Consider the following 14,026-nt stretch of genomic DNA (forward strand, 5'->3'; position numbering starts at 1 on the left):
CAGTAAATATTCCTGAAGAACTCTATGAGAAGATTTGCTATTCATCATCTGCACATATTTAAGGGAATAAGAAAGAAAAAGGGTGGTGGGACCATGGAAGAAAGGGGCTAGAAGGAGTTGGCAAGTAAAAGAGATAATTAGGTACCTAAAAATTTACATATCTAACAAGTAATGATTGTTTCCTCAAGTCAGATGAAAACAATAAGACGGGAGACACACACACACACGCACATATATTCTTACATCAACCACTTAAACGCCAAAAGCACCCACCACGCTTCACCACAGCACTGAGCAGATACCCCCATCAACTGCTGAAATGGCAACAGATTCAGGATTGGATGAGCCAGCCCTAAGCTGAAACATCTCAGGCTGCTGAGGAGGCCACACCAAGGACCACCACCCAAGAAGCCCAAAGAGGCTGTAAGCAGCTTTGAGCACCATCAGTAAAAAGCCAAGAAGATCAATCAGAGAGTCATAGAATCACCTTCCCTGGAGGTGTTTAAGGCACGGGTGGACGAGGTGCTGAGGGGCATGGTTTAGTGTTTGATAGGAATGGTTGGACTCGATGATCCAGTGGGTCTCTTCCAACCTGGTTATTCTATGATTCTATGATCATCGAGTCCAACTATTCCTATCATATACTAAGAAGATGCAACAGACTCAGATTGAAGCATCTGATACTTCCTAGAGAGACACGTGCAGACCTCCCAAACACATCCCATGGACTCGTCTGCTCCGTGGAAGCCGCACACCCAACCACCACGGCGAGCCGTGCACACAGCCTCCCTGCTGGTCAGCAGAACCATCTCCTTTGTTTGCCTTCAGCTGGCTGTGAAGCAGTGTCTCCTTTGTTTTATTAAGGGGCTGAGGCTGGACAGCATCACAGAAGGTCCTTGTTTGCCTCATTCTAGCTTCTGCAGCCCAGGTTATACAGAGAGAGTGGGGACACGGCTCCTTCTGGGATGGGAGAGAGGACTGGCTGGTCTGCTTGTACACACAAACCTACCCTTGGGAGCATTCCCAGCCCCTCTTAGCCATCCTTGAGCAGGACAGCTACCAGGACCTGCTACAGTCTGTCCCAGTTAGAGAAGAAAAGTTGTCTCTGGGAGCCTCCCTTTAACACCACAACCCAGCGGTCCAGGCTGGTGGAACGGGATGCAGCACCGCTCGCTGTTACTGAATGTTCATTATTGACATCAGCAAGAGATAAAACCCCATAAACAGCCGCAGTCAAAGAACAAGCGCTGCCACAGAGGAGTACGGCAGCCCTGCAACTGCATTCCTGATTGCAATGTCTCAAAAGGCACATCCTTTTCCAACTCCTGTGGTAGCACCTTTGGAGGTGTTCTCCAAAGATCTCCAGAGAGTCTGCAGAGCTGTTAATACCTCCAAAACATCAGAGTATCAATAAACACTCCTGCCTGAACATCAGGTCACATCTTACGGACAAACTCAAACACTGCGTATGCGACGTGCACCCATCGGAAAGCTTAAATCTGGCATCCACAGCAACTTGAGCACGTCACCCTTTTGTCTCTTTGGGTGAAGGATCTGTTGGGAGCTATTTGTGTACTGGCTCTTTTCCTCTAGGAGGAGCTGGTATCTCTGCCTAAAATTAAGATCGCTTGACACTTCCTACGAGGAGGCCCTGTTTTTTACTTGCTAATCGCTTTGCCAGAAACAATTTAGGCTGAAATTTATGGGCAATATTTTAAAGTTTCTGTGTGAAAACCGCAAATCAAAATAGCTCAACTGGCTCTGACAAAGAGGTCAGAGAAACCACCACCGAGTTCCTAGTGTTCAAGTAAGGTGACTCATGACCAGCCAAACTAACAAAGCCTGCTCTTCCATGGATTTGTACCCATAGCTTCTTTCAAGCCCTCATCCCTTGCAGGAATCCCAACTGAGGTACCTGTTGCCAAACCATGACTAACATCTCAGCTCCACCTGTCTCTACCCTCAATATCAAAGCACGGATGGCTTCCAAAGGGATGGAGAAAGCACAAGTCCACTCCACTATCAACCTGAACAAGCAATCCCAAGAAATCCTCAGACCATGCTCCAAATTTCATCTCCTGAATGCACATTCTCTTGTGTCAATGCAAGGAAACTGAGATCCAGAGATACGAGACATCACTGACAAGCTTTGCCTTACTTTGTTTTTGAGGATGGGTCATGTGCATTTAAAAATCATTACTCACTGCAATGAAAAGAGGAGGAGGGAAGAAAAAAAAAAGAAAAGGAAAGAATTTGGCATCCTAAGAGCCTCACTAAAGCTCTTTAAAGTGCATAATTCCATCACCGTACTGTACACAGCACACAATCTCTGAGGGGTAATTATCCATGGATTGGAAGTCAGTGTGAATATACACACAGGCAGTCAATACAATGTTGTGCTTGCTGCTGCTTCTCTTTTTCTTTTTTTTTTTTTTGTTTAAATCAATTTTAATTGTTGTGGATCTATCTCTGCTAATAAAAGAGAGTGAACCGATTCTGGTCGGATAGATTTCTGGATACGGAAAATGAGCGAGCAAAACATGTGAGAGTACTTACTGTATTACCAGAAATATTTATAAATGGCTCTTCCCTCCCTTGGCTGGCAGAATGTCAAAGCAGGGAGGAAGCAGCACGGATGGCTTCCGAAGGGATGGAGAAAGCTAAAGTCCACTCCATCATCAACCTGGGAAAGCGATGCCACACAGCACCGGCAGAAGCCCAGACTGGAACCAATGGCAACATCTCCCCTCTTGTCAAAGGGCTAACGTTAGTCTGGCTACAAACGCTGTTAGAAAGGATCCAAATGAGCCTCTCCAGGGAATATGTACTGTGTCTAGAGCATCACGGAACAGTTTGGGTCATAAAGGACCTCAAAGCTCATCCACTTCCAACCCTCTTGCTGTGGGCAGGGACACCTCCCACTGGATCAGGGGCTCCAAGCCCCATCCAACCTGGCCTTGAGCCCCTCCAGGGATGGGGCAGCCACCACTGCTCTGGGCAACCTGGGCCAGGGCCTCCCCACCCTCACAGCAAAACATTTCTTCCTAAAATCTCATTTCAATCTCACCTCTTCGAGCTTACAGCCATTCCTCTTGTCCTATCCCTGCCCTCCCTGATGCACAGCCCCTCCCCAGCTTTCCTGGAGCCCCTTTCAGCACTGGAAGCTGCTCTAAGGTCTCCTCGCAGCCTTCTCCAGGCTGAACAACCCAACTCTCTCACCCTGTCCTCATATGGGAGGTTCTCCAGCCCTTGGATCATCTTCGTGGTCTCCCGTGGATTCTCTAACAGATTCATGTCCTTCCTTTGCTGAGACTCCAGAGCTCCACAGGACTCCAGGTGAGGTCTCAGGAGAGCAGAGTCCAGTGGGTTATGACAACACATGAACTGCAGACCCCAGGACAAACATTTTCTGAAGGCTTGATGCCTACATACAGCAAGACCAACTCACACTCTTGGAGTCTGACAGCAGCGCAGCCTTCTCTATAAAACACAGCGTTACTGCCGTGTCCTAGGTGTATTTAGATCAGCAAAATAAAAGCGTGGAGACAAGCACATTCAAGAGGCACATGGATAACGATTCACATCCTCGCGTGAAGACTTGGCTAAGAAAGAAAGGACTCTGTGCCGTGAGCTCCTACAAACAGGGTTTCTACAGAGCTACCCCGAGATGGAGATTCCTGGCACAGGGACGTGCTTTTGCATAACTCCTACCTGCACACAGACTAATGAGGCTTCCTAGAATTGGATTAACCGAATACATACTCTGAATGCTGTCTAACATCATGGTTTGTTTCCGCATATTCCACCTGCATTAACGCAGGGGCAGATCTCCCTGGGGGTGGAGGAGCACCCAGTCAGGCTGCTGTGTTCCCAAGGCAGGAGCTCGCCGTGGCGGCCAGGGCTGTGGGAGTGTCCCCATCCTGCTGTTCATTCCCATCGGTGGAGAACTACAATGAGGTGCACCAATTCCCAAGATTGCTTGGGCATGTGAAAACGCCCGGGGGTCCTGATTCAGTGCAATACTTAAGCAATCACTGATCTTGAACGTTAAAGTCAACAGGACTTCAGTACATACATAGGTAATTACATGAATTCATCACTGGGCTGAGCAAGCATGTTCCAGCTCACAAAAGCAATGAAAGGACAACGTGCAGGAAGAACGAAAAGCCTTCAGGAAAGGATTAGTAGTGTCACAAGTTAAACATCTCCTCCCTGATGACATACAGGATCGGGTCAACTGTGCAGACAAGCGAGAACGCCGTAGCATGAAGTCAGGGACGGTAACAGCCTGCTCAAACTACTGCCTGTGGTAGCATTGCAGATAACAGACGCAGAATACTAATGTACAATCAGCGATAGTTTTAATAGCTCTCCTGTACGGGAGAGGCAGAGATTTTTCAGCCTTTATCTGCACATCATTGCTACTCCAGACCTCCTACTCGTCTGTTTTAACTTACCTAGCAGATTTAAGTATAAGAAATAACAATAAACTTATCTTTGTAATCAACCACTGAAGCCCTGCAATTCTTGTTTTACCGTTCTAAAACCCATAACCCAGGAGGGCTACAGCCTAATAGCAATCTGCTGTCATTAGCAGGCTACTGAATTGCAACAAATAATGTAGAAGGACCCAAGTGACAACCCCACTCCACTGTTTTAAAAACAGGTAACAGGGGCTTGGTGGCAATACAAACACAATTCAGTTGTACAGCACCAAGTAACCTACCACTGGTTATGACTAATCTTGGTCTTTTAAGAAAAAAAAAAGCATTAAAAACTGTCTTAATCCACACTAAACAAGCCGGTTCCTCAGACGAGGATGTCTTCTCATAAGTAGAGAGAAGAACGAGAATTTACAGTAGGTCGTTTGAGTACCCTTGCTCACAGCGAGCAGGAAGTAGCTCAGCACCTGCTGGAATAATTGCCAAGCAAGGCAAAGATAAAGACATAAAACAAATTTATTGGCTGTCTAGCGGACTTTACATTCAATTTTCTCTTGTCACAGGCTCATCAAGTGTATGCACCCGCACAATTCCAGTTACAAAGGCTACAATCTGAACTGTGTCAGCTTCAACTACCCGGTGCCAAATTTGTTCTGGAAGGCAGAACACATCCACCCAGGTAGGGCACATAATTTGATATATCAAGTGCGATGCTTCATTTATCTGCTTTCATGTGCAAAGCAGATCCATTGATTTCCTTTAACACTCCCGAACATTCATAACCACTATTATTCCTGCATATATGCTAAACAGCCTTCGGAGAAAGCGACTTGTTCACGTGAGCAATGCTTCATTACTGCTCTGTTGTCAAGTCCTGACCTGGGGCTTTGGGATCACTGCCTTCCTTAAAGGTATCATCGACAGGGGATTCTCACTCGAGGGGAAGAATAAAGCATCTACCATGAGGCAGAGCTTGAGATGCATAAAGCTTGGAGATTTATTTTAGGCAGCTGCAACCCGCACACACGGAGGTGGAATAGTCCAGTCTCCAACTTTCAGTTCTGGTGGGAGACATAAGGAAAACAGTTTTTGCAGTGACGACTGAAGACAAAAAGAAACAATCACATGGGTCAAACAAACAGAAACACTGCATTTGCTATGACAATAATTTGAGTTGTCGAGACATTTATTTAAGCAAAGAGAAAGTAAAGTGTTTCTGAGGTTGTATAACCTCTCCCTTCCAAGCGTTGGTCCTTTTGAGCTGAACTACATTTGGAAACAAACAGGGAAACGTTTTCTACTTTCAAACATCAAAAGCCATTTTGACGTTGCTGAAACGTCTTCTCCCCTAACATTTTCATCTAACTTGACTCAGATTTCATTCTGGTCCTGCTCACAAGCTACCCTTTTTGACAAATTTATTACTTGCCATTTCTACCTACTGGTTTCCACAGCGAGGTCGGTCCCAAGCAGGCTGAAGGACGCAAAGCGGTCTCGAGTTAACCTTCTGCATCAGGAGCTAAGGAAGCACTGAACTTGTTTAAACCAAGCAAATTCTGAAATAGCAACTGTGTAAAACTAAATAAACTAATTGAAAAACATTTATAAATAAAAAGCAAGCATTTGAAACCTCATTACATCCACAACTGTATGATGGCGTAGCGACATAATACATTGGAGAGCAGAACATGAACACAGTTGTGCCTCCTATCCATTTCTTCACCACCGATGGTCAATTTGGAAGCCTTCACTGTGTTCCTGGCCACCCAGCCACAACAGGGATACAGGAACTCTCCGGTCACTGCACCTCTGCGGGTCCTGGACCCTCTGTTGGGTCTGGAAGTGATTCAGCTGACAAATAGCCCAAGATGGGGAGGGGGCTGTGCTGGTAGAAGCATGAGGCTGAGAATAAATGGGAAGACAGTTACTGCCCATCTGTGCATGTAGTGCTGCCCCTAAACCCAAGCTGCGGGCTCCTCAGGGACCCAGCTTTCATCTCCTGCAAGCACTTTCTGCCTACAAGGAGGTACAAGTCTGGTTTGGCTCCAGCTCTGCTCCCAAACACAGCTGAGACCAGGGAACTGCCATACATGCTCCAGTGCCTGGCTGACTTCATGAAACTTGCTCACTTCCCCAAGCCCTGAATTTCCATTCAAAACCAGTTAAGACACTTCCAAAAGCCTTACTGGGCATCTAGGTGCATCCTTAGGTGCCTAAACACATGATGAAACAGGAATCTAAATCTCTTTGCAACTCAATTTATCTACAAAATAGAGACTCTAATTCTTTACCTTATGGGAGTTCAGCAACAATAAATTTATTAGCGCTGGAGATAAATTTCATGTGCTAAGGTCAACGGCAGCAGAAACAAATCCTAACTCAGCACGAGCAATGTATGCTGCTTATAGGAATCCCAGCATTTGTCGAACCAGAGTCTTCCCTATCGGGGACCAGATACATCTGCTTGCAAAGAAACTTGCTCAAATTCTCACTCCGCAGGTTTTGGCTCAAGCCAGTAGTAGCAGCCTGCCTCTTACTGAGCCCTCCAGGAAAAATATCTCCATACATCCTTTAAGTTTGCTACTGTTGGGTTCAAGGAAATGGATGCAGAAAAGCTTGGAACATAAATTCAAGCAACAACAGAAGTTTAACACAGGCTGTAAGAAAAAGGCAGGCAAACTTGCACATGTTTTCACAAAAGAGAAATTGTTCAAGTGAGTGGGAAGAAATTTCTAATGCTAATGTCTTCTAACCTGACCCCATGCCAGTCAAGACGTCTTTCACAAAGACTACAGCGCGTGCTGTTGATTCCATGACTCATTATTTCCCGTGCTAGAAAAAAAAGTATGGCTGGATACTGTGATAAAAGTTTTTCTTATACTACAAACAGAATATATTGATTAAAAAAAAATTAAAATAATGGATAATATGTCATGAATAGTGATTTGGAATGAAAAAGTAACTGTGTCTACTAAAATAATATCTACTTTCGAAGACATGAAACAAAACCCTATCGATATTTTCATGTGTTTTATTGTCCCCCTCTATAAACACAGCAGATTGTTAGTGTAAAGAAGAGTTTCGTTATACAGAAAATCATCATCATAGAACAGGGTGAGTTTGGAAGGGACCTTAAAGCCCATCCACCTCCTGCCACGGGCAGGGACACCTCCCACTGGATCAGGGGCTCCAAGCCCCATTCAACCTGGCCTTGAACCCCTCCAGGGATGGGGCAGCCACCACTGCTCTGGGCAACCTGGACCAGTGTCTCATTTTCAAGAAATTCTTCATAATATCTAGCCTAAATCTGCCCCTCTCCCATTTAGACCCATTGCCCCTCACCCTTTCACTCCCAACCTTTGTGAACAGTTGTCCCCTCCCCAGCTTTCTCGTAGCCCCTTCAGGTACTGGAAGCTGCTGCAAGATCTCCTCGGAGCCTTCTCTTATCCAGGCTGAACAACCCCAGCTCTCTCAGCCTGTCCTCATGACGATGAGGCAGACCCCAATTCAAGCAGAGGGAGGAACCCTACCCTTCCAGGGTCTACGGCAACACCTTGAGCATCTGCCCAGGCTGACTGAGCCCAAGCTCTCCACGGCACTGCTACAGTCCCAAACTTCTACGCTGGCAAGGGTGCTGATCAGACACCTGTTTTCATCAGAAATTCCAGCTGCATTTTAGAAATCTTCCCCATTTAGACCCCAAACTTACACACATCTGCAGATAGCTTTGATTTCTAGACACCAAAGGCTTCCAGTGGGGAGAAAAAAAGCTTCTCTGAATAGTTTCCCACCCACTCTCGCAGCCAGATTGATCACAGCACATTTGTGTCTGTGCTTTTGGATAGAAAAAGGGCACACATGTACATGTACATGCATGTGCTTCTGCTGGTGAAGCTACGCTCCCTTCTTCGCTTGGGTCTGGATGCCCTTGCTTGAACACAGCACCAAACCTCATTGGAACGCCGTCTGCCCCAGAGCCCAGCACCACAGGTTTCAATGAGGAAACACCAACGCCCGTAGGTTTTGTTTCTGCCGTATCTTTATCTGCTGGCTGGAAAATTTAGGTGCAGGAAAGAACGTGGATGCCAGCTGGACACCTAACACCATCGGCCACTAGTGAGTCAAGCAAACGGCAGGACTGAATGGAACAGATTTGACCCAGAGGTTACCAACTTTTCAAAACATTACACGTGACCAATTCCTTAAATAGATCAGATGACACATCCTCAGCCAAACACAAACCAGAAAACAGGAGCGTTATCTTTCTGTTTGCCCTCTTTTTGGAAAGAAATAGCAGGGCAAACATTCAACCTTCTTAAAAAGGCAGTGAGCTTTCTGCATTCCTGACCTTTCACTTGCAGAGGGAATGCTGATTTCTCGCTGAGCTACGGCTCTGATCATCCTTGCCAAAGCTAAGATGTAGACGAGCTGGCTTACCCTTGTTTCCACTGGCTGCTGGAGCTCACCAAAGCGACCGTGTGCCCTGCTGCCTTCAGCACCGAGCCAAGCAATGCGATACTCCTCAGGACCTTATATAGCGCTTTCGGAGATGCGTAGAGGAGCTCAAAACAGGATGACAAAGGGCAGCAGTGGAGGGAAGTCGAGAAACATCTCCTACTTCTGCTCTCAAGCAGACCAAACGGTCAGTTCCAAAATGGGGCTGATAAACTCCCTCAATTTCTGGAGTCAAAAAGTGAGTTGACAGACTAGAATAACACAGAGTAGGAGGGGAAAGGGGATGCAATCACCCACAGACAAAACCAGAAGGTTTATTCAAGCATTGTAGCGTGACAATCATGCATTGCAAATGCCCCAGCGAAGGGAAAAATCTGCAGCCAGGACTGGAGGCCTGAGGTTTCAGCGTTCACCAGGCGGGGCAGCTCACCGAGGCGCTTGGGGAGCCGTGCTCTGCTGTGTCACTTCTCCCAGGAAACACTCGTGCTCAACTCCTAAATATTCGTGTTGCTGTCTGAGCAGACTTACCACAACCCCTTCCACCAGAGCTGTGCCCCTGCAGGTCCAAAAATAATGCCAGGGTCCCAGAGCTCTCCTTCACCCCAGATAAGAAAGAGAGGCAACAGCAGAAAGCCAGGAGCTCTGTACCTGCAGCACATACTGCTCTATCCTGGCATCTACAGTACAGGCTGCAGCCCTACAATCCCAACTTTAATCCTGAATGAATAAAAAGGGAGCAGAGTCTCATTTTAGGATCATCGCCGCATTGATCTGGGGTGCTCTCTACCAATATCAGCACGGACAGACTGTATCATCAGGCCCAAGAAGAGGAGAATTTGGCCCAAGATGTTAAAGGGTTATTTTAAGGAATGCCTTTCTCTCTCTCTCTGTCTCCATTTGTTTGTTTTGGAATTGATACCAGGAAAAAAAAAAATGTAACTAGGAAACAGAATACATAACCGCCTGAGGTGATGTACAAGAAGTTTCTTCGCATTCTCTGACTTTTTCCTGGTTAAAACCAGTTTGCCTGGGGATGGGCCAGCTCGGTTTCGGCTTCTCCTGCTTTCCCAGCATTCTGCAGACTAACACGACCTTCATTAACTCAACACAGCAACTGGATCCAGCTAACAAAATCCAACACATGTAGGCACTTGTCACCCTCGTCCTCAAGGGTAGAGAAACAAGGATACAGTTGTTCCAAAACTGGCCTTGCCATTTCCAATCCTCATCCTCGTACAACAGATGCTATCAAGACCGCAAATTGCTGGTCAAAGGCTGCAGCAGCTTCTTGGAAGCGAACCCTGCCTGCTTTCTGCTCTCTGGATTAATACTCAATTGCTTTCTTAAGGAACTATGGATCGAGGGAGGAAACGTCATGAAAAATAGGTTACAGCAACTGATAAATAACCAGTAGCCAGCCCTAGACTTGCGTTGGCTGGGGCTCGGGGTATTTGTTACCAAGAATATGGACTTGTCCCAATTTTTGATATAAAAAACCAGCAACAACAGCAAACCTCAGAGTTGGAGCAATCTGGACAGAGTTTGGTGGATTAGAGGGCAAGGGGGAGGGACAGATCTAGCTCGCCTGCAAAGCTGCCTATCTGGAGATGCCACAGAGATAGCGGGGAACGCGCTGCAGATAACAGACTGGCCTCATATTTCATCAGTTATTCAAACTTTTCATGTTTTCAGCAGAAATTTCTTTAAAAAGAAAAGAAAAAAGCAAGCCTAATCGTTATCGGCAGCAGAAAGCAGGGCGCATTTATGAACTAAACACAAAATCTCTCTTTCTCTCTATCTGTCATTCACACTCAGGACCAACACTCGTGAGCCCGGGCTTAGCAGCAGTTCTCACAGGCTGCCTACATCCTACTGCCTTCAATAAAGCTATTTTTCTGAATTTACAGGTGAGCAAACAAGAGAAGCTTCAGAGCCAATAACTCTAATATTGGACTCTACATCTCACCTAGAGCAGAGAACTACAGTACATAGAGGGACTGCGTTATTTTATTGACTACGCTGTTTGTCAGGCTGTACAATTACTTGTCACCACCTTACAAATGCTAAATTGGATCTTAATCCACACAGGCTCCTCCAGTGAGGCCAGCCCTTCGCAAAGCAGCCGTGCTGTTCAGCTACGGATGCAGAAGCAGGCACTTAAGCCCCGCTCTAGACAAAGCCTAAAACCATTCTGAATCCATCCAGCTCTCTTAGCCAAGAGAGGGAACCAAAAGCCATCAGGGGAGATGCTGCTCTGTCAGTTCCTGGTGGAGACAAAATACGGCAGGTCCCACTCGGGGACCATGCAAGAACAAGGACGACGTTTGACATGTTTCTGACCATGATATATAAGTGTAAGCCCCTTCTAGGCTGAAATCTTTCCCCCTGCTCCTTCTTAAACATCCCAGGGAACTCCCTGTCCTGTTATTGAGCCCACAGACTCAATAACCAAAGTGGAGAGGGGCAGTGGGGATGGTGGAGGAACAAGCCCGAGTGAAGTGTTGCACCAGGAGTGTTCAGGTTCTAGCGGAGATGGTGTGTTTAGCTCGTCGGATCAGCAAAGTAAGCAGAGAAAAGCGAAAGCGCTTCCTACTTACGAAGTTAAATAAATACTCCTTAGGACTTTGCTCCTCTGTAAGGTTTCCCGGTACCACAGGAATATCGGAAGGAATAAACAGTATCATCCAGCTTACACAGCAATTGCTGGGTCTCTGTTATTTGAGTAATGGAGAAATCTTTCGCATCTATTCCTGGTTTAATCATCTGGCAGTGCAAGTATTTAACCAAACTCCCCTCTACGCTGCACATGAGGTCCACTAGCAGACAGCACCTTGGGCGACGCTACAAAGCTCATCGGCATTATGAGCACAGAGTATATCAAAACAACCACTGTATTTAAAGAAACCAACATGAGAGATGTCCTTGCCATGCTCAAATTGCAGACTGGTTTTGCGCACACATTCCCATCTTTGTCCTACCCCGTGGTGAGTTTAACTATCACCTCACCATTGGCTGCGGTGAGGGCAAATTCATGCCACCTCACTTTACACATCTAACAACTACTCAGCCAAGTCCCAGCTAGCACTGTCTAGGTTCCCTGTGAAGTCAATCCAAATAAATAAACATCTCCAGAGGGCAAATAATTTCATCCCACTTGTGTGAGATTTTGATTTTTGGAGGAGCCTACAGAATAAAATGAAATCATTAGTTTGGATTAGGTATCTCACTTCGGCACCGCTCAAGTTCCTCGAGAAGAACTCCATGCAGACAAGAGCCTCTTCAGTGCAGAACTTCACAGACCCTTCCATGGAAGTAAGAAAATCTTTTACCAGCGATTTCAGCTAAAACTATTTAGCACTATGACAACAGGCCTAAAGGATCGTCAGAGCAAGGCATCCTCCCTATGTAATTAGCAAGTTTGGACCCTCTGCCTGCCTGACCTCTGACTTGGGATTCCCCACCACTGCCTCTGTTCTACATCCTCACCCCTTTTATCCCTTCAAAAAACCTAAAAGGACATGGCTGACCCGTGCCTTCATTTCCATGTTTTCCATGTGATGCTAAAGTCAAGTTCTTACAATATGATAAGCCCTCTCTGGATTGAGGAAGTTTTGTATTTTATACGTTACTGGAATTCCCTATACAAAATTCCCTCTTCTGCTCTACAGTTGTAAAAACCAAACCCTCTTCTTTCCCCTGTTCTCACGGGAGAACCAACTGCAGAGAAACAGGAGGAGTGGAAGAACATGGAGAGACAGACTCGCCTCTGAAAGCTTTCATATACTGAAAACCTGCAACGAGGTTACAGGGATCGATGCAAAGCATCACATCATGAGATGGAACCTACCGTTAAGTCACTGCCAAATAGCGAAAGCAAAACTAGCAATAATGCAATGGGTAGGGTGGTTTGAGAAGTCCAGAACCAGGTAGGGTTCGGACACAGTAAGATGAGGTTGTGATAATGTTCTAGTCTGGCCCCTTTCCCCACAGAGCTTCTCCTACCAATGCCTACCCAGAAGCCACATCTTACTCCAAGGTTTCTATCCACTTACTTCACTCCCCTGTAAATGACAAGCACATTACCTACACAGCTCTTCCGAGGACAGTCCTGAACTCTTAATGGTGCGACTAAAGTAATTAACTCAGGATTCACTACAGGCATGCTGTGACCCACCCTGAAAACACCAGGACACACTGCTGCACTCGGCTGTCCACCACGCTAGGTCTTCCATCCCAACAAGCTTCCAGCCAGGACACCAGGCAAGGCTTAACCCCAGGTTCTGAGCACATTATCAGAGCATATCGCTGCAAAAAAAGTGGATTAAGAGAAGCTCGAGTTCCTCCTAACTCCACAAGTACTGCTAGGGCAGGAGTCCTGCAAGCTGACTCACACAGCTCCCCACCCTCCCTGAGAGAGGTAATCACGTTGAAGAGACCTATAAACTTAAGTGGATAAAAAAACCCACAGGTTTCCTCAAAGGGGGAAAAAAAAATATGAAATGAAAGAAACAGACTGATAATTTAGCTAACTTCAAATATCGTCTAGGACATTCAAAAAAAAAGAAAATTAATGAGGAAAGAGAAATATTTTATTAAAAAATAAAAACTTTCTAAAATTTAAGTAATTTTTACGAAAATTGGCACTCAGAAGAGTTCTACCAGCTATGTTCTAAACCAGATCCACAACATAAAAATTATAAATTAAAAAACACTCTTGAAAACACATCGGATTTTGGTTTAACCACGGGCTTTTCACAGCTCCAAGTTTTCTCCTGATTTTTAAAGCACAGCCTGGTCACATGTAACTCAACTAGAAGAGCAGGTAGTGTGGTAAAGAGGACAGGGGAACATGCAGGCAAGGGATAAGGGTCCTGCCCTCTCCCTGTGGCCAGTAACGTTGCTGCTGGAACAACAGCAACACCGCGCGAGCCTGGACGCTGATCTGAGTGATCACAGAATGGTTTGGGTTGGAAGGGACCTCAAAGCCCATCCAGTCCCACCCCTGCCATGGGCAGGGACACCTCCCACTGGATCAGGGGCTCCAAGCCCCATCCAACCTGGCCTTGAACCCCTCCAGGGATGGGGCAGCCACCCCTGCTCTGGGCAACCTGGGCCCCCCCACCCTCTCA

At 46.3% G+C, this 14,026-nt stretch overlaps 1 protein-coding gene across 9 annotated transcripts in view; it reads right to left on the reverse strand.

The window, feature by feature from the left end:
• Nucleotides 1–14,026, reverse strand: part of IKZF2 (IKAROS family zinc finger 2) — a 124,088-nt gene that overhangs the window by 66,076 nt on the left and 43,986 nt on the right. The window contains exon 1 of one of the 9 annotated variants that reach the window (XM_069860615.1): nucleotides 8,880–8,917. The exons of the other annotated variants lie outside the window; for them this stretch is intronic. The gene's annotated coding sequence lies outside the window, so the exon portion shown is untranslated. Of the gene's footprint in view, nucleotides 1–8,879; nucleotides 8,918–14,026 lie in introns of those variants that run through there. 9 annotated transcript variants of the gene reach the window in all.

The sequence above is a fragment of the Phaenicophaeus curvirostris genome, chromosome 7, assembly GCF_032191515.1.
Source record: "Phaenicophaeus curvirostris isolate KB17595 chromosome 7, BPBGC_Pcur_1.0, whole genome shotgun sequence".
Classification (NCBI taxonomy): Eukaryota; Metazoa; Chordata; class Aves; order Cuculiformes; family Cuculidae; genus Phaenicophaeus; species Phaenicophaeus curvirostris.